The sequence below is a fragment of the Amblyraja radiata genome, chromosome 28 (assembly GCF_010909765.2).
Source record: "Amblyraja radiata isolate CabotCenter1 chromosome 28, sAmbRad1.1.pri, whole genome shotgun sequence".
NCBI lineage: Eukaryota > Metazoa > Chordata > Chondrichthyes > Rajiformes > Rajidae > Amblyraja > Amblyraja radiata.
In genome coordinates, this window is record NC_045983.1 from 16,397,509 (window position 1) to 16,423,540 (window position 26,032).

Consider the following 26,032-nt stretch of genomic DNA (forward strand, 5'->3'; position numbering starts at 1 on the left):
CGAGTTACTCCAGCGCTTTTTGTCCTCTTTTGTAGACCGGCATCTGCAGTTCCTTGTTTCCACAATATCAGTATTACATGCAATGCCTGTAATTAATTGCAGTGTGCTGAATGACTGATGTCAGGCACTTTGTGCTCTTTACACAGAATCGGGTATGGGATCTCTGGTTGCAGAATCAAGCACAATGCAGTGTGCAACCGTAACAAATTAAAATTTAGCGGGAATTGGCTAGAGTTACAGTACGTTCATAAGTTATAGGAGCAGAATTAGGCCATTCGGCCCATCAAGTCTGCCATTCAATCACAGCTGATCTATCGCTCCCTCTCAACCCTATTCTCCTGCCTTTGTTCCATAACCCCTGACACAAGTTCAAGTTCAAGTTCAAGTGAGTTTATTGTCATGTGTCCCTGATAGGACAATGAAATTCTTGCTTTGCTTCAGCACAACAGAACATAGTAGGCATTTACTACAAAACAGATCATTGTGTCCATATACCATTATATAAATATATACACACATGAATAAATAAACTGATAAAGTGCAAATAACAGATAATGGGTTATTAATGTTCAGAGTTTTGTCCGAGCCAAGTTTAATAGCCTGATGGCTGTGGGGAAGTAGCTATTCCTGAACCTGGTTGTTGCAATCTTCAGGCTCCTGTACTTTCTACCTGAAGGTAGCAGGGAGATGAGTGTGTGGCCAGGATGGTGTGGGTCTTTGATGATACTCATACTTAGTAAGATACTTAGTAAGACACCCATACTAATCAAGAATTAAGCACAATGAGGAAGATGACTGAAGTTTATTGCCTTCTCTCACAGTGGGAAATATTGATTCCGCTGTGGGAGGATGTTTATGTTAAACTCTATTGTGTATTGTGTTCTTTTGAGATTTACAGAACTGAGAGAGACCAATGGTCCAAACAAATTGGGTAGTCCCAGCAACATGAGAACTTTAACGTCATGGCTGATCATGTATTGGCTCCCTCTCCAATCTTCTACCTGTCCCCTTCACTGCCCAATAGTGCAAAATCTATGTCTTGAAAATATTCAACTCATTAGCCTTTACATCTCCCTGATGTTAAAATGTTCCATTATCACCATCCCCCTTCATACCTCTGTTTTATCTGGACAGCCCATTGAAGTAATGCACCCTAATGTTAGATCCCTGCACTGAACGAAACATTCTCTTAGCATCATCTCCGTCAGCCATATGCTGGGATAAAGTGGATGTGCAGAGGATGTTTCCAGTAGTGGGAGAGTCGAGGACCAGAGGGCACAGCCTCAGAATAAAAGGACGTACCTTTAGAATGGAGATGAGGAGGTATTTTGTTGGTCAGAGGGTGGTGAATTGCCACAGACAATTGTGGAGGATGAGCCATTGGGTATTTTTAAAGTGGAGATTGATAGGTTATTGATTAGTAAGGGTGTCAAAGGTTATGGGAGAAGACCGGAAAATGGGGTTGAGAGGGAAAAATAGTTCAGCCATGATCGAATGGAAGTGCACACTCGATGGGTTGAATTGACTATTTCTGCTCCTATGTCTTATGGTCTTATAAGCTTATCCCTACCCTTCTAAACGGTCTCTTTCCCCCTGGAAATCAATCTTGTGAATCTTCTCTTAGCAGTCTAGAAACATAGAAACTAGCTGCAGGAGTAGGCCATTCGGCCCTTCGAGTCAGCACTGCCATTCAATATGATCATGCCTGATCATCCAAAATCAATACCCCGCTCCTGCTTTCTCCCCATAACCCTTGATTCCATTAGCCCTGAGAGCTTTATCTGACTCTCTCTTGAATACATACAGTCTGCAATACCCTACCTTGACTTAAGGAGAGGAAAATTGTGTACAGTATCACAGACGTGGGGTTGCAATGAAGTGAAGTTGGGAGTGAAGCTTCCACCCAGTGCAATTAATGCCAACTTTCTATTTGCCTTCCAAATTATGTGCTGCACTTCAGTATATGAGGATCCTCAGATCCCTCTGCACACACAGCCTCTAGTCTCAATTTAAACAATATTCTACCTTTTTGATCAATATGATCCATGTATTTGCCCATATTCTATTTTATTCCATCTGTTCATTTTTTCCCACTTGTCTGTTCACTTTGTATTGTCAATCTGCTGACTGATTAGCACGCAGAAAAACAAGCTTTTCACTGGGTTCACATGGCAATAAACTAAATTGAACTGAACATTCGTCACCACCTCCCAATAGTACCTATTTATTTGTACTCTTTTTTTCTCTCTCTTTTAACTAATTCTCTAACCACGCCTCTATATATCCCCCCCCCCCCCCCAATACCATGCTTAATAGTGTATGGCATTAATCTGAAAATCCTGTGTACCCACTCACCTCCTTGTTTATCAAGAAGCACGTTACTCGTGACAGCATCCAGGGCCTCCAGCAATCCTTCTCGGTAAAGCAGTGATTCACCTGCACTCCCTCTACTCTAGTTACTCTTCACAATGTGCTCTCCTCTGCTTTTGAGAAAGCAAACACAGACTGCGGGATGGTTATGCACCTGCGTAGCATTCCACATTGGCATCGCGGTGCTAACTGTTGCTTGCCACTATTCTCTCTTCCAATCTGTCCCATCTGTTTGTGAAATATTGTAATTTAAAAAATGTACTGAATTGAAGCTTGAGGAACAGTACTCGATCAGCCGTATGCATACATTGTAGTCTTTCATACTCAAATTGTATTCTCTAGCATAAGGCAACTCCTTCTCTGTCCATATCAGAACGGGCTATTTCTACTTTAAGTCATCCATCTGTAATGTTGCCATGTTTCTTCTTCTCCCTCCATTAGCAGAGCCTGACTCCAGCTCTGTACTTCACAGTGCTCCTTTGTTTGCATTCTCCATCTCTAACTTCCTCCATTAACCCATTGACTGTATGATCAGGTGCATTCTTTCAAGGGGTGTGGGTTTTGTCAGCTGAGTCAGCATATAATTGTCCATCCCTGGTTCCTCTTCAGAAGCACTGCAGTCCTTGAGGTGTGAGTATACTCACAACACTGTTAGCAAGAGAGTTCCTGGATCTTGAACCACTAACGGTGAGGGAATGCAACATGTTTCCAAGTCGGGGTGGTCTGTGGCTTGGAGGACAAATTCCAGGTGGTGGGGTTCCATGCTTTTGCTGGCCTTTGTCCTTGTGGATTTGGAAGGTGCTGCCTAAGGAATCTGTGTGAGATGCTGCACTGTGTCCTGTAGGTGGTACAAACTGCTGTCGGTGGGTGGAGTGAATGAATAATGATGGATGGGTTACCTATCAGGCTGGCTGTGATGTCCTGTATGCCCCTGGGCTTCTTGTTGAAGTTGCACTCATCCAGGCAAACGGGGTGTATTCCATCACAATCTTGACTTGAGCCTTGTACATGGTAGAGCAGCTTTGGGGAGTGGCGGCGAGTTACTTGCTACAGGATTGCTAGTGTCTGACCTGCTCTTGTAGCCACATTGTTTAGAGGGCTACTCTATAACCTATCCCCATTGGCAAACCTGGCATCACCCTTTTACAGATACTCCCTTTTTTCATGTCCATCTCCCCCTCACCTTGCCTGTAACTTCAGCTGTTTTTAATCTCTTACCCAGTTCAGGTGAAACATCATTGACCTACAATGTTAACTCTTTTATTTCTCTCTCCACAGATGCTGCCTAATGTTCTGCTTATTTCTAGCATTTTCTGTTTTTATTTCACATTTCCCGCATCTGCTGTTTTCTCTTTGGTTTTCGCTTATTTATCTCTTTGCAGGTTCTTTGTGGCCTTGTCCCATCTGTCTTTGTATCATCAGCACATTAGCCCAATTTGATCCCTTCAGCCAAGTTCTTAGTGGGGTCCGTGTATAGTTGAGGCCCCTGCATCGATTGATGTGGTGTCACACTGGCTACAGTTTGCTAACCTGAAAATGGCTCTTCATCCCAAAGCTCTGTTTCCTCCTAGACAATCTTCTATCCATGTTAATATATACCCCTTGCCATGAACACTTGTTATGATATGCCTTTTGGAAATCCAAATACATTGCATCTACAGCTACCCCTAATCCATCCTGCTCATTAGTTTAGTTTAGTTTATAGATACAGTGTAGAAAGAGGCACTTTGGCCCACCGAATCCGTGCTGACCAGCGATCACTACACACTAACACTTTCCTACACACACTAGGGACAATTTACACTTGTACCAAGCTAATTAACCTACGAACATGTACGTCTTTGGAGTGTGGGAGGAAACCGGAGCACCCGGGGAAAACCCACGCTGGTCACTGGGAGAATGTGCAAATTCCGTACAGACAGCACTCGTAGTCAGGATATAACCTGGGTCTCTGGCGCTGTAAGGCAGCAACTCTACCGCTACACCACGGTGCTGCCGTAAGGCAGGAGAGCTTTGTCAAAGTGCACTAATGAGGTTCCCCACCTGATTTCCCTTCCTAAAACTCACTGACTGTGTGTGATTGTATGGTGGTTTTCTATATGTCCTGCAATAACTCCATGAAGATGGATTCTAGCATTTTCTCAAAGATGGATGTCAGGCTATTTGGTCTTTAATTCCCTGCTTTTTGTCTCCTTCTGTTCCCAAATAGTGTCACTATATTTGCCAGTTTCCAGTCCTCTGGGACCTCTCCAGAATGAAACCACTGCTTGTGCCATCGATGTAACCATGACCCTTCAGATGCCAAGTTGTAAATGATCAGGTCCAGGGAAATTTTCAGCCTTTAATTTTTCTTTACAATTTAGTTCACAGGATGTGGCCAGCGGTGGCAACGTCAGTGACTGTTCCCAATCTCTAGTTATCCTTCAATTGGAGTCTGGAGTCACGTATAACAGAATACCAGGTAAGGATGGCAGATTTATTACCATCAAACAGGTTTGTGGACTCAATGAGTTTTTAATGACAATCCACTAGCTTCAGGGGTACTATTGCCAAGATTGACATTCTGTTAAATTGCAGACTTATTTAATTTAAATTCCCTCAGTTGCTGTGTTGGCATTTAATATCTCTATGAGAGATATTTGATACATCAATGGATATTTTTTTAGGCAGAGATTGACAGATTCTTCATTAGTAAGGATGTCAGGAGTTATGGCGAGAAGGCAGGAAAATGGGAAAGATAGATCAGCCATGATTGAATGGCAGAGTTGACGTGATGGGCCAATTGGCCTAATTCTGCTCCTATCACTTATGAACTTATGAACTCTTAATCTCTTTAGTTTGTTGAGCCCTTTTCATGAGTGATGGTTATATTAAAGTCCTCCCTGCTTATGGTTCCTGCAATCTATATTATTATTGGGATGCTCCCATTTAGTTGAGTTTAGTTTTAGAGATACAATGTGGAAACAGGCCCTTTGGCCCACCTAGTCTGTGCTGCCCAGTGATCATCCATTCTACCCTACACTCTCGGGACAAATTACAGAAGCCAACTCAACTTTGCAAACTTAGCAGGCCAGGCTGCATCAGTGGAGAAAGAATCCGACGTGATTGAGCTGCAGGACCTTTCACATGAACCTTGATTCCGCCTGACATACCGAGTGTTTTCCAGCTTTGCCTGTCTTTATATCCACAGGATTGTCACACAACATTTGAATACTAGTCTAAAGAAGGGTTTTGACCTGAAACGTCACCTATTCCTTTTCTCCCGACCTGCCTGACCTGTTCAGTTACTTCAGCATGTTGTGTCTACCCTCTTATTTGAATACCAAGCACGAGAGTAGATCCAAGAATAGAGATATGTTTTGTTAAATGGCCTTTTGTTAAAAGGATACATGTGCGGTGCAAGAAGCATCCTTAGCTAGGTGATGTATCGTAATCAAATGCACTTTCAGTTTGTCAGCATGTTTTTAAGTGTATGGGTAGATATTTCACCTTACCAAGGCTCCTTGGACAGCCCTCAAAAGCCCGTGATCTCTGCCGCTGAGAAGGTCGAGAGCAGCAGGTAGCAAGTACCCCTCCAACTCATGCATCAACCAGACGAGGGAATATATCACCAGTCCCTCCATCACTGCCAAATCCTGGAAATCCCTTGCTGTGAGACTACCATCACCAGAAGGACTGCAACAAGGACTGGCCACTCCCTCTTCTGCCCCATCGGGCAGAAGGTATAGAAGTGGGAAAATGCATGCCTCCAGATTCAGGGACAGTTTCGTCCCAGCTATTATCAGGGAACTGCACCATCAACCAGAGAGCAGTCCTGAACTACTATCTATCTCATTGGAGACCCTTGGACTATCTTTGATTGGACTTTACTGACTTCATCTTGCACTACACATCATTCACGTTATTCCCTTTATCATGTATCTGTACATAGTGGATGGCTCAATTGTAATCATGTATTGTCTTTTGGCTGACTGGTTAGCATGCAATAAAAGCTTTTCACTGTACTTCGGTACACGTGACAATAAACTAAACTAAACTCAAATGCAACTCAACCAATTCAAGGAGGAGGAACACCACCATCTTCTCAAGGCAATTGGGTAATAAATGCTGGTCTCCTCAGTGGCATCCAGATCCCCAAAAATGGAATGAAAAGCAGCCAATTTATTCTCAACGATATCTCAGCCTCTCTGAACATCTGACAAGAGCGCAAAGCACACATCACACAACAGCTGAGCTATAAAGAACAGGTCATTCAAACACTCCGATCTTATCTTTCCCTTTTAATTTGCGATCGAAAATTGTCCAGAATGATGACATGTCCCAGCAAACAGACTGACGAAGAGGGAGAAGCTGGAAAGGCTGTTTGCCTGTGATATTTTGTCGACACAGGCCTCCACTCCTTTTTAGTTCAGTTTAGAGATACAGCGAGAAAACAGGGCCTTCGGCTCACCGAGTCCCTACCGCCCAGCGATCTCCGCACACTAACACTATCCTATGCACACTATGGGGCAATTTACATTTTAACCAAGCCAATTAACTTACAAGCCTGTACGGTCTTTGGAGTGTGGGAGGAAACCAGAGCATTCGGGGAAAATTCACGCAGGTCACAGGGAGAATGCACAAACTCCGTACAGGCAGCGCCCGTAGGCAGGATCAAACCCTGAACTCTGGCGCTGCAGGGCAGCAACTCTACCGCTGTGCCATCATGCCACTCATTCTTCTGTTGGAGCTGAGGATGTTACGGCTTAGCAAGCACCCACAGGACAAATCATATACCTTCCCTCTTTGTTAGACTTTATAAATCAGCCACAATGGGGTTGAGCTCTACAATGTGTCAGCGAAATCCCACCAATGTCCCTTGAGATGAAGCGGGCTTCATGACTCTCAATGTGTTGTACTCTTTGCTGTGCCGTGATTAAAATGCAGTGGTCACTGGAGACTACATTTTGATCCAATTTCTGTTGTTAATTAATTGAAATGAGCCATGCAAGCTGACAGGAAACGTTTCCCGCCTCCGGGCGAAATGCATGATCTAGTTTCCCAGTGCACGCAAACACTTAAGAAAAGGAGTTTCTTTTGGTACATTTGTACAATATACACCTCAAAAAATAGATGCAAAATGGTCAATGTTCTGGAACTCAGATGTCACATGATATCTATGTCAAGGCTTTCTTTTGTTTTCGCCCGTCCTCGATACAGTGAAATGGTGGCAGTGAATTTGAACTTCTCCTTGAACCTTGGCATCCCTTGTGAAGGTGTTGCCAGCGTTGGATGGGAATCCCAGATTATTGGCTCAGCGGTGATTACAGAACAGTGATTGTGCGAGACGGGGCAGGCAGCCTGGAGCCAGTGGACCATCAGCTGCATTTGGTCTTCTGGGTGGTAGAGTGATTTGATTAGGAGATGTGCTGTATCTGCCGTGTGTGTCGTAACCGGCACCGACTCATCCCCTTGGTCCATACACTTGTTGATTCAATGATCCACCAGAGCCCAGCTTGTGAATGCGGACTCCACATGGCTGTTCACCAAAAGATCTCAGCCTGACATTCTCCAATTTGCCACCTGCACCTCTCTCTAGCCGCTGTTCCTCATCCCTGGTGGCGTCCTGACCTGCCCCCATTGACCAACCATCCACTCTTGGGTCCAGTGCCCAGCAGAATATTGAAAGGGTGGGCAGGGGATGGTCACACCAGAGGGCATCACCAGTTCAATACACTTTTTAAAACACAGAATAAATTCATGCTGTATTGCCGATTCCAATTTGATAGATTCATGCAAAAAAAACTAAATGCTGTACTGCAGTGCCCAAGTCATAGAGTCATAATCATGGAGTCATACAGTGTGAAAAAAGGTATTACAGCCCAACTTGCCCACACTGACCAACATGTCCCATCTACACTAGTCCCACCTGCCTGCGTTTGGCCCATATTCCCCTAAACCAGTCCAAATGTTTCTTAAACATTGCGATACTACCTGCTTCAACTACCTCCTCCAACAGCTCGTTCCATACACCCATCACCCTCTGTGTGAAAACGTTATCCCTCAGGTTCCTATTAAATCTTTTCCCCCTAACCTTAAACCTATGTCCTCTGGTTCTTGATTCCCCTACTCTGGGCCAAAAACATTGTGCGTCGATCCAATCAATTCCTCTCATGATTTTGTACGTGCTTTGTTTATTTTTATTTCTTTAGTAAAAATCACAAATAGAAGGAGATACGCCATTAAATATTTGAAATCAATGTAAATTGTTGGGTCAATATCTTGCAATTCATAGCGAAACCTCAGGAGACCATTTTGTAGAAGCCAGCTAAGCAATTTGGAAGTGATCGTTAATGTCGAGTTGGACAGAGATAGAGAGAAACATACAAAGAGGCAGAGGGAGCGATACAGTGACTGGGAGAGAAATAGAGGGACAAGGAGAGACAGAGAAGGACAGGCAGTGAGAACATTAGATAGATGGAGACACAGAGGAACAGTGGGAGAGAGAGAAAGAGACAGAAAGAGAGTGTGAGAGGATGAAGAGAGAAGCAGATGGAGGAAATGACAGGAGAAAGACAGAGAAGGATAGAAGCAGTAGAACTGTTACCTCGTAGCTCCAGAGACCTGTGTTTGATCCTGACTACGGCTGCTGTCTGTGTGGAGTTTGCACATTCTCTCTGTGACTGTATGGTTTTATTTTTCCAGGTGCTCTAGTTTCCTCCCACATCCCAAAGACGTGACGGGTGGTAGGTTAATTGGCTTCTGTAAATTGCCCCTAGAATGTAGGATGCGAAACTGGTGAAACGTACAAACTAGTGTACGGGTGATCAGTGGTCAGCGTGGGCTCAAGGGCCTGTTTCCACGCTGTATCTCGAAAATATCTAAACAGTAAAGACAGACCAAGGGAAAGAAACAGAGGGAGAGGCAGAGACACCCAAAGTGTAGATAGACAACGAAGATAGACACACTGAAAGCGAGAGTGGGGGAAGCCTGACAGAGGGAACTGAAAGAGAGCAGTTGAAAAGTGAGAGCAGTGTGAGTGCAGGAGAAAATCACAAGATACGCTGATCTGATGTCACGAGCACCCTGAGGAAAGTTGTTGCTGTAACGTCTAGGAGATGAAAGGTGCAGCAGAAGGTTTATCACCTCTGGTGACTGTAGCTGAGGCTGCAGAGCTCGGAGCTTCCTCTGCATGTTTGGTTGGGTTTGCGATCCATCCGTGTTAATGTGCTGCAATCCTGCAACTCGGCAGTTTCAGGAGGGAGGACATTAACCATGCGGTGGGTTGAGGAGATAAATAGAGCTGTCTGAAGTGGCGCTAGTGAATCGTTGCCCAGGTTAGAAGGAACATTGGCTCAAGGAGTATTTTACTCAGTAGAGCGCAAATTAATCAATGGTAAGGGGAATTATACCATGTGATGGGCCATGCGTTTGTCTTTAGGCCTCAACAAATGTATCAAGACCTAGTTTTTATACATCATGGTGGCGCAGCGGTAGAGTTGCTGCCTTACAGCGCCTGCAGTGCCGGAGACCAGGGTTCGACCCTAACTACGGGTGCTGTCTGTACGGAGTTTGTATGTTCTCCCCTTGACCGTGTGGGTTTTCTTTGAGATCTTCGGTTTCCTCACACACTCCAAAGACATACAGGTCTGTAGGTTAATTGGCTTGGTATAAGTGTAAATTATCCCTAGTGTGTGTAGTGTAGTGTTCAAGTGCGGGGAGCGCTGGTCGGGGTGGGCCGAAGGGCCTGTTTCCGCGCTGTATCTCTAAACTAAACTAAACAAGAACTATTAATTTATTAGCCTGGCAGAACATTTAATCCTACTCGTATATAAAATACTGCTGGCAATATTTAGATCACGCAGAACCTCTAGGAAGTGAAATGGGTTAATGCTTCAAACTGATGAATTTTCATCCAAACTGGGAAAAATTAGATCAATGTCCCATCTACACTAGTCCCACCTGCCTGCATTTGGCCCTTATCCCTCTAAACCTGTGCTATCCACGTACCTGTCTAAATGTTTCTTAAATGTTGCGGTGGCCTCAACTACTTCCTCTGGCAGCTTGTTCCGTACACCCACCACCCTTTGTGTGAAAAGGTTATCCCGTCAGATTCCTATTAAATCTTTTTCCTTTCACCTATGTCCTCTGGTTCTCGATTCAACTACTCTGGGCAAGAGACTCTGTGCATCTACCCGATCTATTCCTCTCATGATTTGATACACCTCTATAAGATCACGCCTCATCTTCCTGTGCTCCAGGGAATAGAGTCCCAACCTACTCAACCTCTCCCTGTAGCTCTGACCCTCTAGTCCTGGCAAAATCCTCGTAAATCTTCTCTGAACCCTGTATGCTCTAACTTGCCCACCAGTTTTCAAAAGCATAATTGTGTGAAGAATTATGTAATTTGATGTGTGCCGATCGTGTTGGAACAGCATTGGGTAGCCAAGTCACATCTCACACCATGATGAATATCTTTTCCATTTGCATTGGCAGAACCCTCTCGAAAATCATGTCACACAATAGAATTTACCAGCCTTGCAGTTGTGCCTCAATCACTCTTGACTCTGTTATTTCATTTGTGATAGTTAAACCTAATCAGATGATAAAGAAGCATAAATTGTATAATTTGTATATATTGTCTTATGATTTGATACACCTCTATACGATCACCCCTCATCCCCCTATGCTCCAAGGAATAGTCCCAGCCTATTCAACCTCTCCGTATACCTCAGAACCTCTAGCCCTGGCAACATCCTTGTAAATCTTCTCTGTACCCTTTCCAGCTTGACAGCATCTTTTCTATAACATGGTGCCCAGAACTGATCACAATACTCTAACTGTGGCCTCACCGATGTCTTATAAAACTGCAATATGACTTCCCAAAACATGACCTATTAAATTGGAGCTTCAGATGCCGCTCAGATGCTAGAGGGCGGTAGACCCAGAGCCTTGGACAACGTCATCTGTGCAGGCAGCAAGGCCTTTCTAGGCCCCGGAAGCCAGTAGATCCCAGAGCAACATTATAAAGTGGAGGCAGACTGGAAGCAGTAGCTGAGGAGGGAAATGAAGAGGGAATTTCACACCTGATACATAAATGCCTCCTAACCAAAGAACATCTTTATTGGCTGCTTGTTCACTGGAGATAGCTTTGAGTGGCAGCTGCACCACCAGGAAGTGTGTGCCTGGGCAAGTTCCTTATTTTTGACCAAGCAACAGTTGTTTGAGAATTGAGGAAGTAAACTGCTGTTGTGACATAAATAAACTAATAATCTTGCATTCTGGAAGATTTTCATTTCTGTGGAGTACAAGTAATGTACGGCATACACTGGTAAACATTTCCCTCGCCTGAAACAGTCTGCATTCAGGCAGCAACTTCAACCATGCAGGCGGAATCGTGAAAACTGACAACCAGGAGACGCTTACGCAGGTAAATATAGGGAGTATTTTAAAGGAGCATTTAAGGGTTTGAGAAGCATTTGAAGGAATATAGACCGCTTCAGGGAAGAACTAAAGACTCAGGCAGCAGAAACCATTGCAGATTGATGTCCGTGGGGCCACAGTTGGAGGAACAGCCACCATGGAGGCCGGCAGGGCTGAAGCAGCTCATATAGTGGAAGCTGACGGAGCATGGAGAAGGATTTGGATGCTTTAATAATTTTTTAACATTTTTAATTTTGAACCATTGCTGGAGGAAGGGTGGGCGGGTTATGGAGCGGCAAATATGGGCATGGTGATTGAATGGGTCTGGTGTCGATTAGGATGTTGGCAGTAGAGTTTATCACATTCATGTGAGTGGTTTTAATTGCAATTAACTGGAATTGTGAATTTGGACAAATGTGATGGATCATGGTTTTAATACGCTGAAATAGTTTCATACGAAAATGTACGTTGCTAGAGATTGGTCAACATGTACAAAGGCACATTGGACTTTGTCGTGCAGTGAATCAGTTGGTGTTTAGATTGTGGGCCCTCCATCAGGAAACTGCACAATAGCACATGCTCAAGGCCTGGTGTAACATCGAATTTGTCCTTGTGCAGGGAAAGGCCTTTCTGCTGCACTGAAGCCTCCTGGAGGTACCTAGATCCGGGGCTCATGAGGGGAAGTGTACGGGGGGGGGGATCGCTGGTCGGCACGGACTCAGTGGGCCAAATGGCCTGTTTCCCCGCTGTAACTCTAAATTCTAAAGTCTAAAGTGATAACGCCAAATAGCTAATGTTGGTCAAGGGACAACTCGTGGCCAGGCACTGGGGATACTCCCCTACATTTTCAGTCTCTTACCCTGCTGGAGATGCGATTGGTTTTCAGGTAGTATCTCCGGTCGCTCTGCAGCCTAAAATCTTGGAGCTGGAGGCTTCCTCAGAACTGACTTTCAGCCCCACCGCGGGGCGTGGACTTACCATCGGGCTGATCCCTTGCCTGGGATCGCTCCAACCGTGGCCTGCGGATTTTACCATCAAGGGCATGCAGTCTCAGGAGAGACCGAGTCAGGAAGCTCCAACGATGCAGAGGTTCCACCAGCCCCAACCCGGGATCCGATCGCTGGCGCAGGGGAAGCTGAGATTCCTCCTCGATGCAGGAGCTGATCACCCTGATGCAGAGGGCTCGACGGCCAGCTACGGGAGTCAAGATCGTCCCATCAACGGACAGCTCGAGGCCCCTGACCGCGGGAGAACAAAGAAGGGAAGAGATTAAACTTTTTTTTCTTCTTCCATTACAGGGAGGAATGTGGAGGAGTCACTGTGGTGGATGTTTATGTTAAAATGTATTTTGTGTGTTCTGCTTTTTATTTGTATGACTGACTTGGCAAATGAAATTCCTTGTATGTTGCAAAACATACTCGGCTAATAAAGTATTATTGTATTGTATTGTATTGTATTGTATTGTATTGTATTGTACTTGCCTGGTGTTAGAAGACCTCTTAATTGTGCCCGAGGTTCTGAGTTTGACATTTAATCTGATGGGTAGCATCTCAGAGAGTGCAGAACTCTCACTTCTTTTCTTGAGGTTATGGCTTGAACCCATGACCTTTCAACTCCGAGCTTTTCTATTGTGCGTGACCTTTGTTACACGGCAGGAGAGATGAAACATGCGGGGCACGTGTTTCTTTAGCATGTTTGCAGAGCAGAAAGATCTCTCCTTTCCTCTGAGGAATGTGTTGCTTGCACTGATTAGAGAGGTGGTGTTTTAAAATGACAATTTATTTATTATCTCTGGAAGCAGCTTGCCTGAAGAGGATTAGGTGTTAGTGAGAGGAGTTAATTTAGTGTGATGGATTAGCAAGCAAACAACTTGTTTTGATCGAGAAAAGGAGCAGAGTCACACCGATTCAGAATGTCTAAAACATGGATCTGGACGTCAGCTCAAGATTGTATTTAGTGTGGAATGGATTTGTAGTGAAGGTAGAGGTTGTTAATGGGAAAGATGAAGAAGATGATGGGGAAAGAAGGTCAGACTGGTCAGTTCTGTGATGATAGGGTTAGCAGAATTTCCACTGGGTTGTCGACACAAGGAACTGCAGATGCTGGTTTACTAAAGAAGACCCAAAATGTTGGAGTAACAACGGGTCAGGTGACATCACTGGAGAACATGGGTAGGCAACATTTCAGGTCAGGAACTTTTTTTTGGCCTTCCAACACAGTGAGAAATGTGGAGGAGTCACCGTGGTGGATGTTTATGTTCAAATGTATTTTGTGTATCCTGTTGCTTTTTATTTGTATGACTGACGTGGCGAATGAAATTCCTTGTATGTTGCAAAACATACTTGGCTAACAAAGTATTATTTTGATTGTGATTGTGATTCTTCAAGTTGGGTTGTGCTTGGTTTCTGCCGCACTTATTCACAAGTTCTTTATAAGTCTCCTAAATCAAGACATCCTGTGCTGATTTACAGGTAACTAACCCACTCAAGAGTTGTGCTGCGCCTACCATGATAATACAGTCATTCTTGGTTTCTGCTAATTGTGCCAATTTATAGGCCTTCCACGAGTTTCCCCAAATTACACTTCTATCAATGGTATAAATAGATTAATCGCATCTTTTAACATTTTTTAGATATTAAGAAACCACGCCAAAACTTTTATTTTCTCCGAAGAGTAACATATCTACAAATGACTATTACCAATTTCTTCTGATGCACAGGAGGCATCAGAGTTTGGCTTGACAACAGCTCTGCCAAAGACAACAAGGGATTGCAGAAACTTGTGAAAGTAGCCCAAACCGCCCCACCCCCCACCCCACCATCGACTCCATCTATACTCCACGTTGCCCTCGGGAAAGCAGCCAACGTAATTGAGGACCACCCTCTTCACTCTCTCATCTGGCAGAAGGTATAAATGCTTGAAAGAACATAACATCAGATTCAAGGTGTGTAGGAAGGAACTGCAGATGCTGGTTTCCATCAAAGGGAGACACCAAAGGGAGTCACTCAGCAGGTCAGGCAGCATCTCTGGAGAAAAGGAATAGGTGAGACCCTCCTTCTGAAGAAGAGTCTCGACCCAAAATGTCACCTATTCCTTTTCTCCAGAGATGCTGCCGGACCCGCTGAATTACTCCAGTTTTTTGTGTCTCTTCCATCAGATTCAAGAACAGTTTCTTCCCCACTATTATCAGATACTCGAACATACCTAGTTGGGGATGAGGGAAACGAGATATAGACGATGATGTAGAGAGATAAAGAACAATGAATGAAAGATATGCAAAACGATGATAAAGGAAACGGGCCATTGTTAGCTGCTTGTTGGATGAAAATGAGAAGCTGGTGCAACAGTATTTGCTGAGTCACTCCAGCTTTTTGTGTCTATCTTCAGTTTAAACCATCATCTGCAGTTCCTTCCTACACCAATGTCGCTCACGTGGCCTCATCTTACAACATATGTTCAAGTGTTGTGGAGCTGGTTACACAGGACCCAGACCTCAGTGCTCCTTGGTGGTAAACAACCAGCTAAGCCACAGCTGACACTATATTTAAAATTCAGTGTGAACTTTGGCTGTTGTTACAAACTCAAACTAACTGCTCATTATAGTCGCAGTGTAAATACTGCAGGACTAAATACTGTTGGAAGGGGATGGGTAATTTGTGCTCTTGCAGAGCTGAATTTCGACTAAGGTTGTGCCCAGACATAAATTGATTTCTGTAAGTCGATTAAATTTTTATTGCGATTGTTTGTCTGTGGGATGAATTACAGAGCGTGCACAATTAATTATGCAGAGTGGTGTGGGCAAATTTGAGGATGGTGGTTTTGTTTGTCGAGACTGATATTAAAGTTAATGCAATTATTATGGATTTAAATCCATATATTAACTGTTCATGAAGGAAGTGCTTCATATAAACTATATCGATTATTGATTCTCTTTATTCACCCATCAAGGACGGCACAGTGGCGTAGCGGTAGAGCTATTGCCTTACAGTGCCAGAGACTCTGGTTCGATCCCAACTACGGTTGCTGTTTGTACAGAGTTTGTACGTTCTCCCCATGACCTGCGTGGGTTTTCTCCGAGATCTTCGGTTCCCTCCCACAATCCAAAGATGTACAGGTTTGTAGGTTAATTGGCTTGGTATAATTGTATAAATGTAAAATTGTCCCTAGTGTGTGTAGGGTAGTGTTAATGTGTGGGGATCGCTGGTCGGTGCGGACTCATGGACCGAAGGGTATGTTTCAGTGTATCTCTGGGGTCAAGGAAAGAGCGTTCACGTCGCGGCCCTGTTTCCACCAATCTTTCCACCACCACGCACAAGAAGCACAAGAAGCGACAAGACAGACACCATTGTATGCAGATGCCGAGAGGTGTGTTCAGCTCTGGCTGAACAACTTCTAATCCTGTGTGTGGACTCGATAAGAAGAAGAAGAGGGTGTATCTCTAGATTAAACTAAAAAAAACAACATTTCTGGTTGGGCGCGGAGATTTTCCGCTGATCATGGAACAGGAGATGAGTGTGCTGATCATAGCATCTTAGAATACAGAAGGCGACCTTTGCAACACCATACTTACCCTGGTTCTTTGAAAGAGTAATTTACTTAATCCCGCTTTTCTGCACTTTCCCTAGGACCCTGCACTATTTTCCTTGACCGAATTCCCTTTGAAAGTTAAATATGCTTCCTCCTTGCAGTCAGTATGTTGTGGATCGTTGTAACTCATTGTGTGAAAACCAAAGGAGATGCAATGGAATTTCGTTGCACAGTATTGTGCAATGACAATAAACGTATTCTATTCTAAAAAAGATTCTCTTCATCTCACACTCTGGTTCATTTTCTGATATCAGTGTCACCTGGTTTACTGATGGGGTAAACTATCTCTACCAATCCTGTGAAGAAGGGTCTCGACCCGAAGCGTCACCTATTCCTTTGCTCCATAGATGCTGTCGCACCCGCTGAGTTTCTCCAACATTTTTGTCTACCTGTGAATCTATTTCTATCTCCCTGAATCTCCTCCTCCTGAACCCCAACTAACTTGTTATCAATGGACGCTCCTCATCCCTGTAGCTTCATGATACTTCCACTCGCACCCCTCTCCTTCATTCTTAAAGTACAATGGCAGAAACTGAGCACATTGTTATGGGTGGAACTTAGTTTATTTTAGAGATACAGTGCGGAAACAGGACCCTCGGCCCAAAGAGTCCGCACTGACCAGCGATCCCCACAAACTAACACTATCCCACGCACACTTTTACGGACAATTTTACAATTTTTACCAAAGCCAATTAACCTACAAATCTGTATGTCTTTGGAGTGTGAGAGGAAAAAGGAGCATCCGGAGAAAACCCACGCAGGTCGAGGAGAACGTATGTACTCGGTACAGATGCACCTGTAGTTAGGATCGAACCTGGGTCTCTGGCGCAGTAAGGTAGCAACTCCATCTCTGCGCCTCTGTGCCGCTCATAAACAAATAATTTCATGAAGATCGGGCATGATTTGGTATTGATATTGGTCATTATTGCCACATATACTGAGATGCAATGAAAATGTTGTTGTAAGTGCCATTCAGCCAAATCACGCCATCCACGAGTAAAATCAAACCATACATGAGTACAACCAGTAGTGAAAAAAGAAAGAAGACACTTAGTGCAGAATAGCGTTACAGCTACAGAGAAAGTGCAGATTAAAACAAACCATATGGGCCGCAACGAGGTAGGTTGGAAGATCGGGCTACATCCTGAACACATGAGAGTTCCTTCCAATAGACTGATCACAGAATGGAAGATACTGTCTTGTAATCTGGTGGTACGTGCTTTCAAGATTTGTATACTGTGCTTGTCAGGAGAGGGGAGAAGAGGGAATGATTGGGATGTGAGTGGTCCTTGATTATGTTAGCTACTTTACTGAGGCAGTGGGAAGTGTAGATGGAATCGATGGTCTTCTTGAATAAATTACTCCCGCTACCGTGGATTAGTGAGAATGCCTGGTGTGCAAGGAAGCGGCCCAATTACACGCTGAAGTCCTCCGCAAAAAAATGCAAATTCCTATTGGCAGCTGGGAATCTTCGGCCTATGACTACTCTGAACGGAGAAAGAATTAGGATGGTTTTGAGAAGTGGGGTCCGTGCATCAGGAGCAGAAGAGACCATATCTCACTGCGCTTCCATGTGTGGTGGTAGAGGCAGATACGATAGTGGCGTTTAGAGGCTTTTAAATAGGCATTTGGATATGCAGGGGATGGAGGGGAATGGATCATGTGTAGGCAGAGGAAATTAGTTGATCGTGGCATCATGTTCAACCCAGATATTGTGGGCCGAAGGGCCTGTTCCTGTGCTCTCATTGTTCTGTAAGGTTCGGATCAATTTTTTACACAGTGCGACAGGAAGTCTTTCAGTGCCTTAGAAATTCTTTTCAAATGCGGCTGGTCAGCTGATCTCAGTTGCTGTGAAGGCTGAAAACTGAGCTGCCCTTCAGGAAGGGCAAAAAGTCCTCAGCATGGACTTGTTGAGCTGAAAGGTCATTAATCGAAGTACCACCAGCAGAATTGGGCTTAACATGTTAAATGTGGTCTATTAGGCAAGTTAACCATCAGTCGGAGCCTTACACTGGCTGCTGATCCCAGCACCAACTCTGTCACCTTTCCAACAATGTGCCCTACACACAATGTGGACATACATATCTCTCCAACTCCTGACTCCATTCTGATCTTTGCAAGTGCTTGGGAACCTGATGTTGAATTCCCTTTCCCTTTCATTGCCTAGGGAAGTTCTGTGCCATGAAAGGCACTGTAGGGGCACTCGATTATGTTCAGATGCAGGACAGCTCTCTGTCACCAAAATAATGGGATTCTAGTCAATGTCAATTGCTATCAGGCTAATAGATGCCCAGCCATAGTGCTTTGCATTGCATCTGCCTGGTGTAGCGAGTGGCTGCTCTGTGCACAGTGCACTAGAGCTGTTTATATGTATATTCAGCAGGAATAAATAGAGCAAGGATTAACCCACGGGGGATGAGCAAAAGCAGATTATTCCATCCAAAGAGTCATCTGTGGCAGGGTAAGGAGAGGGCTAGCCATGACCTTGTCCAGCAGCAGTAATCAGTACAGCCATGGGCAAAGGAGCTGGCAGCGGTCACATTCTGCTCCGGCTCTACTCCGATTTACTTGGTGCTGTCAGACTTAACACAGTGAGGGCAGGTTTGGGTAACAGATGGAGAAGCTCATAAGGTCATAAGTGATAGGAGCAGAATTAAGCCATTCAGCCCATCCAGACTACTCCGCCATTCAATCGTGGCTGACCTTCACCCTCCTAATCCCATTCTCCTGCCTTCTCCCCATAACCTCTGACACCCGTACTAACCGAGAAGTGGACATGACCATCCCAATTCCCCTTCTAATTTGGGTGCGACATCTCCCTGCGATTGGAAACATTTGGTTGGTGCAGGTGCTTTTCTCTGATGATACTGAATTGCAGTTAGATACCGCTCAAACATTTTGTAAATTGCCATTCAAAGTATTGACAATCCACTTGTTAAGTATGGTGCTAATGGAAGTTCGGCACTGCAAGAGCCATTACCAACCGATGGTTTGTAAGTAAACCCCAGGATTTTTCAAACCAATGTGGTTTACAGCACAAGGAAACAATTTCTGTTAATGCTGGCAACTCCAATACTTCACTTTCTCGCAGTCTTGACTTTAATCGTGGAAGATATGATTTAACTGGATAGCATGCAAAATAAAGGCAGGAGAATGGGGTTAGGAGGGAAAGATAGATCAACCAAGATTGAATGGTGGAGTAGACTTGATAGGCCGAATGGCCTAATTCTACTCTTATCACTTATGACTTTATGACCTTATGACCCCTCACAGATTTGGAAAGGGTAGGTCATGTCTCACAACATCACCTCTTTGTAGTTTGAACATTGTCACTGAGGGAACATATGTGATTTATATAGACTTCCAGAATGCATTTTTTGACAAAATTGCACAAGAAATTGTTAGCAAATTGAGAGTATAATCTGTCCATGGATTACAAATGCCCATCTTATCGACACCCCACATTAGATCCAGCGCCCATCATATTATTAAATTCAAAGGTCCAATATATTTACACAGGGTTTGGTCTTATGCGCGTCAGAACTAGCTACCTTTCTTTCTTCATTCTTGGTAATTGTTCTTTCTTATCAGTCTGAAGTGCTTTTGATGCCATTCATTACAAGACCGTGGAGGTATGATTACAATATCGATTGAATTTTGCCTATTTTCCGACACACAAAATAGATATTTGTAAAACTGTAACACACTCATTGTCCAGAGGTGCCCTGGATCAGGAAATTGAGTAACCTTTTGTTTGGTATCCCTACTCTGCTACCAACCAATTATCCAGCTTCTCAAGACTTTAAGCCAGCACAGTGAACTACTATTGGGAGCAGAAAACGACAAAAATATATTATTAATTAACTGAAGATAGACACAAAATGCTGGAGTAACTCAGCAGGACAGGCAGCATCTCTGGAAAGAAGTAATGGGTGACGTTTCGGGTCGAGACCCTACTTCGGACAAACTGAGCAGACAAAACTGTGTAAAGTGGGAGCTGCACCTTGAATATAAGCAATTTCAGGGTATTTTCAAATTTTGTAAGTTAGGAAATTAGATTTCCAGGCCCAGGTGAAAAGTAGCTAAAAGATAACAAAGACGTGGCAGAGTAATGCAAATAATATGATGCAAGTCTGTATTTTGCTTTGAGGGTGTGCTGATTCGATTGCAGCTCCTGGTAAGGCCAGTGCTTACAGGCCTTGTCTCACTATGAAGACTATTGTTAAGGACGCCACAGAAATTGAGAGCTCTTTCTCTTTACACCCTGGGCCTTGCAGAGGCAAGCTGAGACCTTCCCCTTCCATGGCCTGCAACCTCCCGAATTTATCAATCTAATCTCCTGGCCGAACATAGACACAAAAAGCTGGAGTAACTCAGCGGGACAGGCAGCATCTCTGGAGAGAAGGAATGGGTGATGTTTCGGGTCGAGACCCTCCTTCAGACTGTTCAGATGTTAAAATCTACTCCGCCTAGCGGAGCTGGTCTTTTTAAAAACCTCCGTCCCCCACCAGGAAGGCCTTAAAGCCCTCCGTTTCTTTCTCGAATAAAAAACCATCCAATTTCCTTTTACTAATGCCCCTGTCCCACTTAGGAAACCTGAACGGAAACCTCTGGAGACTTTGCGCCCCACCCAAGGTTTCCCTGCGGTTCCCGGAGGTTGCAGGTGGTTGCCGGAGGTTGCAGGTAGTGGAAGCAGCTAGGGAGACTGACAAAAACATCCGGGAACCGCACGTAAACCTTGGGTGGGGCGCAAAGTCTCCAGAGGTTTCCGTTCAGGTTTCCTAAGTGGGACAGGGGCTTAACACTCTACTCCGTCAAGCGGAGCTGGTCCTCTTTTGGAAACTGCATATTCTCCTGGCCCTTTGGTCAACAACAAATCATCTTGGTGCTGAGGTAGAGCTGCGGTTAGTGTTGTGCAGTGTGGTTCAAGAGCCTGATGGTTGACGGGAAGATGCTGCTCTTGAATTTGGAGATCATGGCTCCCAGGCTCCTGCATCTTCATCCTGATGTAAGCACCTTGTCTAGCATCGACACGGATTTGCTTTTAGTTCAGGCCTAGCCTGGTTAATCGCCCCTTTAACAAAATCCACTTCAACATGTACTTTACTGTGCCTTTGGGGGTTCATTGCATGCATGAGAAGTTTGTCACCTCCCTCAAAGAGCAGTGGACTGAATAATCTATTAGATCATGTGATTCCGTAGTAAGTCCAGGGCAAAGTGATTTCAGTACAGATAATAAACTGACACATTGGTAACTTATTTATATATATGTTCAGACAATAACAGAATTAAAAAAAAAAACAGAAGTCACTTAAAGGGGAGAACAGAAGGAATTAGCAAAATAATATACAGCATGAAAGGGTGATGTGACCGCTTCCTGTAAGAACATTAGTAATAAGAGGATCTTCACAGTGCAGGTAAGGTCACTGGCAATGATGTGACTAGTAACCTTACATCAGTGCTCAATAGTGCTTTATTTGTCACATATGTGACTGTACAATGAAATTCTTTCTGCATATATTACACATGCGGGCGCTGCCATTATTCAGAGTCCGGACTGCTTACGCGCTCGATGTACTGGAGAAATTCCCACGAACCAATGTCCTTCTTCTCTCTCCTCGTCCAGCCATCTTTGTGTCCCAGAGGCACCTCTTGCAGCCTACCTGCAGGTGCTGGAGGCATTACCCCGGTTCACCCTCCTACCAGTCCTTGCTCCTCGCGTCCAACAACTACAGGTACACGTCAGCCTTTACGCTTTCACATCAGGGCCTGAGGCTGGACTGCTGGGCCTGCTGCCTATGAGGCACTTGTGGGGCACATTACTCAAACTGGGATGATGCTAAAAAAACATTAAAGGTGACAAATTGCTGGAGCCTGGTGTTGGGAGAAGCCAGACAGAATTATTGTTGGTTCCACCTGTAACCTCCCACAATTTTGTGGAAAGGATTTATCCCGATGCTGTTTGTCGAGTTACTGTGGTCTATGTGGCTGCTGTATTGCCCACATTACAACAGCGAACACACTTTAAATACCTTCAATGTCTGCAACATTTGGGGATGTTTAGGAGCTGTGAAGAGCGTTATGTAAAGGCCACTACTAGGTCTAGAATTTAGATTTCTCCAGCACAAAGTGTTTCTGCAACTGGATTACATTGTTCTTTGAAGAATACGAAAGGAGAATCCGATAAGACTGGGCAGGAGAATAAAAGGCATGTGAGGAGGGGAGTGGAATATTAAAAGATGCAAAGTGTATCAGGAGAGTAGAATGAGATATTAGGATGGGTTTACATTGCAGCATATTAAAATGGTATTAGACTGGGTTAGGTATTAGGAAAAAGGGACACAAAGTATTGTCACGGTGCCGCAGCAATAGAATTGCTGCCTTACAGCCCCAGATACCCGGGTTCGATCCTACAGGTGTTGTCTATACAGAGTTTGTACATTTTCCCTGGGTGCTCCGGTTTCTTTCCACACTCCAAGGATATACATGTTTGTCGATTAAATGGCTTTGTTGAAGAATGCTGTGGTGGATGTTTGTGTTAAATCTTATTGTGTATTGTGTGATCTTTTTTTCAACTGTATGGCTGCTGGAAAATTCATTTCGCTGCATCTTAGTTGGTGTATGTGACGAATAAATTTGACTGACTGACTTTGGATATTTCGGGATATTTGAAGGACGTTGGGAGTGTGGTTTGAGTGAGATTAGATGGGACAAAATATTAATGGGTATGTAATGTTAAACGAGATGGGCTGGATCTTTAAAGGATAATATGAGTGAGACATTTAATTGGAGGAGTTATGAGACAATGAGATTAACTTGGAAAGAATATTAATGGGATTAGATTAACTTTCACACTTCCAGGCAGGTGTGAGAGCCAGGTGTACTAGGCAGGTGTGAGAGCCAGGTGTACTAGGCAGGTGTGAGAGCCAGGTGTACCAGGCAGGTGTGAGAGCCAGGTGTACCAGGCAGGTGTGAGAGCCAGGTGTACTAGGCACGTGTGAGAGCCATAGCAATTTGAAAGTCAGACCATCACTTTTTCTAACCTTCGAGCTCCTTGTGGAAATCCCATTTATTTACCCCCAATACTGTAGAACTAACAGTGGGTTCTTTGTGTTGACCTTTTGCCACTTTCTGTCATTAATCAATAAATACCACTATCCTTCACCAATCTTTCCCTTAATCTTTGTGTCATGCACTTGTATCTGAGCCGAATCTTTCCTTCCTGAGTGGAACTGCACCTCCTAATTTTTGGAACCGAACCTTCCTAAAATCTGTTCCTCACATCATGTTTTTTGAAGTTGGACCAAGCAAGCTGTTTCTTTTCCCTTGAGGCATGTGGAGCTTCCAATCCAGGAACACCTTGTGTTTCCAGTTCATTCGTTTCTGGATCTCATGATTGTTTTTTTCCAACCAGCGTTGGATTTAGTAGTGGAAGATCCAAGCATTTCTTCAGAGGTGCCAGCTATAGTGGACTTCAAAACTGTCCATGTGCTCTTGGCACCCTGTGGCTTCTACTGATTAGAGGGCCATCACTCACGTCGCAGCGGCCTCTGCAGTCCGTTTGTCTTTTTGTTATTTTGGGTTTTTTTTGTCCCGTTTTAATGTAGTTTTTATTATTTTTTTGATGGGGTATGTGTGTGTGTGTGTGTGTGTGGGGGGGGGGGGGGCGGAGGTGGGGGGGGAAACTTTTAAAATCTTTCCCCTGCACGGAGAACCCGACCTTTTCCCCGTCGGGTCTCCGTTGTCGTTGGGGCTGCAACGTGGAGCGGCCTCCAGCAGGAACGTCCTGGGGCTCCAGTCACGGAGCTGCGGAGCTACTCACCATCATGGAGCTGGCCGAGTCCGGAGCAGGAGGAGCGGTGGTGGCGCGCTGCTGTGACCCGACCTCCGGAGATTCGGAGGCTTACCGCAGGTCTGGCAGACAGTAATATCGGGAGCCCGCGGGTCCCTGGTGGGAGACCGCTTTTCGAGGCTTCTGCAACGGCGACTTCACCCGCCCGAGTCGCGGGGTCGAGGATGACCTGGAGCGGGGCCTTACATCACCGCCCGGCGCGGCTTCAACGGCTGCGGGACTTTGCTAGAGCCCGCCGGGGGCTCCAACAACAAGACCCGGAGCGTGGCCTTGCATCGCCCGGCGTGGCTTTAATGGCCGCGGGACAACTGCCATCGCCCGCCGGGGGCTTTGACTCTGACATCAGGAGGGGAATGGGGAGTGCAGGGGAGAGATAATTTTTTTTGCCTTCCATCACAGTGAGGAGGAGATGCGCTGTGATGGATGTCTGTGTAAATTGTGTTGTGTCTTGGGTCTTTTTTTTCTTGTGTGTATGACTGCAGGAACAACATTTCATTTGAGCCTCTATGAGGTTCAAGTGACAAATAAATTGTATTGTGTGTATTGTGTATTGTGTGTATCTGGTTTTTCACAACGAGTTTCCTTGATGGGATTCTTGAGACCTCTCATGGGATTTTGTTGAGACAGTGCTTCTGTTGCCAGCAAGGAGATACCAGGCCAGATTACCAAGTGGTCAGTCCGACATCAATGCCAATTGGTGAAGCAGCATCTCACACTTGGCCAGTGATATAATATAACATTTGCCAATATGCCTGGATCAGAGTCTTTGCGGGGAACTCAACTTTTGATGAAGAGGGTTGATTTAGTCAAGAATGCATTGCTCGCTTGTGGTCAGGAGGCCGACCTCTTCTTTGCCAATCATGCCCTTCCAGAGGATATTGTCATTTACGATACTGGGGCTGAAGTTGTTGAGAGAATCAGTTGTTTCCCTTTAGGATAAATGCCAGTTTTCTTGAGATGAAAGTAGAAGTCGTTCTCAGCCTCATCTGAAACTTTGAGGTTTGGGCAAGTGTCCTGATGCTCATCATGTCTTGGTTCCATGGTAGACGGAGCCAAAGGGCCATAAAACAATGACAAATAGATTAGAGAGAGTTACTGAGAGGGCAGATGAGCTCATTCTACATTAGCAAAGCTTACTATGTGAAGACGATGTTCATCTTCAGGTTTGTCCTAAAGATCCCTAAAAATTTATCCCTCCCCCAACAGTTCCCCCATGCCGGGTCCTCCATTGTCACCTTCTATAAATTGGCCATAAGTGTAAATTATCCCTAATGTGTGAAGGAAAGTATTAATGTGCAGGGATTGCTGGTCAGTGCAGACTTGGTGGGCCGAAGGGCCTGTTTCCGCGCTGTATCTCTAAACTAAACTAAAGTAAATAAAGGGACAGCTCCTTGGAAAGGTTAATAGCATACTGTGGGTTCCAGGTAAACGTGTCACCTCTTGCTCTTGTTAAGGGATCTGCTTTCTTTATATCCTATTTATGTAATAGCTAGTAAAAGCCACACCAGTGGTCCACAGCTGTGACACACGGAATAGGGTCTTCGCTGAGGCTGGCTGATATGTGGCAAAGATCATAAGGGCTGCTATTTACTGCCATGGGAGTTGGAAGTTATTGCCCTGCGCAATGGGCGATACATTGGAAGCTGAATGAGGCACTGGAACAGTGCTTTTCAAACTTACTTTTTAAAGTCTGGTTGGTATGGTAACATAACAGGATGCTGCTGTTCTATTTATTTTTAAAAGATGTTAACTGATTGAGTTGCTCAGCTGTGGCTGTAGGTCGGAAACCCAGACCACTAGCCAACTCATGCTGTGCTTTCA

At 44.7% G+C, this 26,032-nt stretch overlaps 1 protein-coding gene across 3 annotated transcripts in view; it reads left to right on the forward strand.

Moving 5' to 3' along the window:
* The window catches only part of camkk1 (calcium/calmodulin dependent protein kinase kinase 1), a 125,413-nt gene that overhangs the window by 8,666 nt on the left and 90,715 nt on the right, over positions 1-26,032 (forward strand). For 2 of the 3 annotated variants that reach the window (XM_033045922.1, XM_033045924.1), the window contains exon 2: positions 4,734-4,831. The gene's annotated coding sequence lies outside the window, so the exon portion shown is untranslated. Of the gene's footprint in view, positions 1-4,733; positions 4,832-11,609; positions 11,780-26,032 lie in introns of those variants that run through there. The other variant, XM_033045923.1, reaches the window with a different exon arrangement.